The sequence below is a fragment of the Physella acuta genome, unplaced genomic scaffold (genome assembly GCF_028476545.2).
Source record: "Physella acuta isolate Inbredline_101_S28 unplaced genomic scaffold, ASM2847654v3 ptg002708l, whole genome shotgun sequence".
Classification (NCBI taxonomy): domain Eukaryota; kingdom Metazoa; phylum Mollusca; class Gastropoda; family Physidae; genus Physella; species Physella acuta.
This window is the reverse complement of record NW_026734141.1, coordinates 14726-19834: the sequence shown is the minus strand read 5'-3', so window position 1 is coordinate 19834 and position 5109 is coordinate 14726. Positions and strand designations below refer to the sequence as shown.

At 34.8% G+C, this 5109-nt stretch overlaps 1 non-coding gene across 1 annotated transcript; it reads left to right on the top strand.

Annotated features, from left to right (window-relative positions):
• Positions 1–3751: 3751 nt before the first annotated feature.
• Positions 3752–3870, top strand: LOC131934017 (5S ribosomal RNA). Its single transcript, XR_009385392.1, has one exon. It is a non-coding gene; the product is annotated as a 5S ribosomal RNA (ribosomal RNA).
• Positions 3871–5109: the final 1239 nt, after the last annotated feature.

Sequence of the window (5109 nt, the reverse complement as noted above, 5' to 3'; positions counted from 1 at the left end):
ACTTATTACTGGGTGGCTCCTTTTTTTAAAAAACACTATTTCATTCTGCATCTCACACAGGGCATCAGCACACCTCTATGCATATCATTTATTGTGTGTTGTTTGGCATAGATCCAAGGGATGAATGGGATTTAATAGTTTTAATTCAGATTATAAGGCTGGCTGTTGTAATAGGAATTATTAGCCAACACTTTGATTCTTATCACCAGTGCTAACTGCCATTTTCATTACAATACATCCATTCTGGTGGGTTGGTTTTTTTCTGTCTTCATTATATATGTTGAACATAACTGTGTGAATGTGGCTTTTGGTGTTTTTATTATTTTTGTTTTTCTTTCATTAAAGCTACCATGTCAGATTGCTAAGGCATGCATCTGCCACCATTTGTTCACTGATTTATTTTTTTCCTACTACCATCATATCATATGATTCTTTTTGTTTTGTCTTTTGCTAGTCCTGGCTTGAAAATGAGTTGGTTACACTTCTGCACAACATACATTCTCTTTAACAAGACAAAACAACAATTAAATACTCTGAACTTTTTTTTTTATTATCATATATATACTTTTTTTTTTTTCAAATTACAGAAAATAAAAAATAACATGAGCTCAAGTACACAGCTTTCAAGAAGTTCATGGTTTTCTTTGCCAGCCCGCACAATGATTTCAGCACAGATTAAAATTTAAACAATCAAAAGGAGGTTGATCTCTTACCGGCTGACGAGGAAAGTTTGCGCAGAAGCATCATTTCTTAAGTCCTTGGTCAGTTGGAGTTGTAAAATGATGAGGTTTTCTTAACATTTGCCCTGGGGCATACATTTATGGTCCTGGTACTAGTTCTATACTGACAAGGATTCTTTCAAAGCAACTTGAGCCCAAAGGGAAGTATTTATATGCCTGCAACATAGCTGTGATTAATAAAGAATGAATTTCAATGCAAAAAATAATAATTTGAATCCCTGCAAGCTCCTTTCACATAAACCAGAGAGAAAAAAAATGTATGCCAGTCTATAACATATACAAAATAAATAAATAAGATTGAATATAAAGATTTTTTTTATTCCTCTCATTAGTTCAACCCTTCTCTTTTTATATAAACACCCAAGGCAGACACTTGAGTAAATTAATATCCTTCCATATATTATAGAAACATAAATAAATATGTGTAAAAAGTATTTCATATATGTATATTTTTTTTAATATATATAAATATATATATATATATATATAAATATATATATATATATATATATATATATATATATATATATATATATATATATATATATATATAATGTAAAAATATTGAATAGACGAATATTGTATATATGTCTATATATACGTATGTATATATATGCATGTTTTGTGTATATATATATATATATATATATATATATATATATATATATATATATATATATATATATATATATATATATTTACATGTGTGTCTAAATGTATATTCATTGAATATATATTTGAATGTATATTCAAATATATATATTTGAGTGTAGACGAAAGACGCTCAAGTAAAATAATATCCTTCAGAATATTATAATTATAAGTTTTTTTTTTCTACCCCCAGCAAACAGAAGGATATATATATACACACATATATATAATTTATATTTACAAATATATATCATATAAGAATTAATATATATATTCATAATATATAAGGATATAATACAAATATATATATATATATATATATATATATGTATAAATAAATAAATTATATATATAGATATATTCATATATAATGTATTTATTATGTAAATATATATATATATGTATATATCAGTGTGTATATATAAAGGTATGTATATATGTTCCAATATATTTATTTGTTTGTTCGGATACATATATATCTGTTGTGTGTATTAAATTGCGCTCTTCTGTCAGTTTTTTCATTTGACGACAGTCGGTTAAGGTACTGGCCCCAGCCTAAAGATATTAGTAGAGCCTTCATAATGTGATGCCATGGGTTAGCAAAAAATAAATGAAGAAAAATCACATAGCAGGACAAATTGACATTTTACATGCTTTCAAACTTAAACTGAAATCAGAAAATGATGTGAAATTCATCTTGTGTATATAGAAAAATAAGCATTGTGCCAAAATCCTAATCATTGGTTTTAAAAATGACACCAGCTTAATTTAAAAACTGGAAATTGTTTTGCCCTGGCGGATGAGATACCGGTAGCCGACACAGGGTTTACAGGCTGATAAAAGAAAGCGGTATACTTAAAGACAAAAGAATACCCTGTGTTAAAGCGGAACCAGCTAAGATTAAAGCTTAAAGTAAAGGCCTGCCCTGTCGCAGAATGTTAAAGTGGCCGGTGAAAGATCCCCGCGCCAGGCTAAAAGCAAGCTGTACACTTATTACTTAACGAGAGCTTCTTCAGGTCTTGTCTGTAGGACAATTCAGTCACAATAACAGGCAGACCAGGCCAGCCCTGGATATAAGCTAATTCATTTTATGCGGTGCTTCGACAGTCAATGAATATGGAGCTGCGGTCAGACTTTCAAACAAACCGCCTGAGTATTTAAAATGGGGAAACAATATTTATTAATATTATCACCAACTAGATCTAGATTATATAGGCTACAAGGAAACCCAGAACCAGACTGGAAAGAAGTAAATTTACTCCCACTAATGATGACTTCTCACTAATACTAATAATTAAAAAAATGTTTAAAAAAATTAATTGCTCAAACCTAATAATCATTACAATCAAGCATCAAGTCTGATAGCCAACATTGGACCTAAAATCTAGATCTATTAGTTTTTACTGAACTAAATCTTATGTTAGCTACTAATAATTACTAATGCATTCAATTATTAATACCTAGGCTACTCATTCCTACAGAATCTAGAAATTCTAGATCTAGACTCTAGAGAAATACTGGCGTCCCAGGCCAACCTAACCTTTTAAGCAACATCCTTAATTAGCATTTAATTTACCATGGATCGCCTGCCTTTTTTTTTTCACCGTGAAATTATTATTGTAATTTTTGAAACAGTATTTTGAATAGATCCACCCTCCTGTTTATATTATTTTAGTTAAGCTAGAGCGTTAGATCTAGAATTCTAGATCGACGCCTAGTTGCGTGTTTTAAAATAAAGCCAGAATATTAATAGACTGAAAATAAATGTGCCAGTTGTCGTGGGAAAAGGTTTAAAAGAATAATTAATAAATGAAAAGCATTGAACTATTTCTCAAACATTAAATTAGTAGACTTGTAGGCGGCTAGATCTAGATCTATGTGATGAGTTGGATTAAAATTGAATGAATTCGTGCAGAATGTTTCGGAAGGAGTGAGTGAGCGGGAGACCCAAAAAAGTTAAAGTATCGCCTTTCCGATAGATCATTTCACATGAAAGCGATAGTTAAAGGACAGGTCGGATGCAGGGGGCACCTGGTTTTCTGATTTAGTCAAGGAAAATGGGGAAAATGTATTTATTTTGTATTTTACAACGCGCGATGCTCGAAAATTAGTAGCTCAGGGAAGTCTACCGGTGGTTTACCGCCTCAGGTTAAAAATAGCGACCAATGGCTGTAGAGGGAAAAAAAGGCACATAGTATTCGATATTAAAACAATGTTTCGCTTTTGTGGCGATTTAGGGCGTTTTTTATTATTGAAATAATATGAGGAAAGCAGTGAAATCATTATTGTAGCCAGAAAAGGACGAATAACTGCTGATTTCGTTTGAGTATATTTATAAGCCCCAATTTTCTCACACCGATGTCTACGGCCATACCACGTTGAAAATACCGGTTCTCGTCCGATCACCGCAGTCAAGCAACGTCGGGCGTGGTTAGTACTTAGATGGGTGACCGCTTGGGAACACCACGTGTTGTAGACTTTTTTTCATCTTTTGTCTTTTGTTTTTACCCCACTGGACACCTATTCTTACCACCTGTACTCTTTCCTAAGTTCACCACATACCTGTGAACACTTTTGTAATATCGAAATATTTTTTGTTTGTTTCTTTTGTGCCTTCACGGTAGGCTACCTCGACCCTCCCCACCCATGGAAACAAACCCCTTAAAAACCAAAGGAAAGATGACCACTCTGCCCAAATTAAATAAATAAACTAAGTAGGCTACAACCAAATAATTGTACAATCAAACCTAAGTAATAAGGAGGAAGAAGTAACTCAGTAAGTAAGGGGTAGGTATGGAAAACATTCGTGTAGGGGTTACAACCACTCGAGCTAATTCGGAAACGTATGGGTGGCCCTAATAAGGGCCGGATGGGTAGAACAAATGGGTGGTCCTGGGTTGAGTTTAACCGCCGAAGCCGTACAGGGTGCGACCTTGACGTTTCAGAGCATAGACGACATCCATAGCAGTGACGGTCTTCCTCTTGGCGTGCTCAGTGTAGGTGACGGCATCACGGATGACATTTTCAAGGAACACCTTGAGGACACCTCTGGTTTCTTCGTAGATCAGACCAGAGATACGTTTGACACCACCTCTGCGAGCAAGACGACGGATGGCTGGCTTGGTGATACCTTGGATGTTATCACGCAACACCTTCCTGTGACGCTTGGCGCCTCCTTTGCCGAGTCCCTTACCACCCTTGCCTCGGCCAGACATATTGAATTTTTTTTCTTTGTTGATGAACGAGTGTTCGAAAAACGCCGTCTGCAGAGAAACTCGCTCCTTATATACGGTCCTGGGCTCGAGTTCGTTCAATATGGCGGACACCGCCCAACCAAAAGCGGTCGGCGAATGAGCCAGCCAATGAAAAAGCAGCTTGCCGTGTCGACTGGAATGTTGCTGGCTTGTCGGCTAACGGTGTCGTTTTCAAAGTCATTTTTTCACCTATTCTGCTATGCGACCCTTGGATAAAAAATAAAGAGTTTCATTGCCCACACGTGTAGGCATAGAAAAGATCCACGTTTGTCATGTTAAAATATGGTATTAGACGTTATTTTCACCGTTTTGTGCGAATAAAACTGAAATATTTCCCTACACCTAATTATGCGAGTACGAGCGAGCTCATTATGCGAGTACGAGAGAATCTCGAACGCTGATTGGTCGAGTACGAACGAAATAATATTCTCGTACTCCGCTCCGTACTCGCAGTGGTTTGTTTA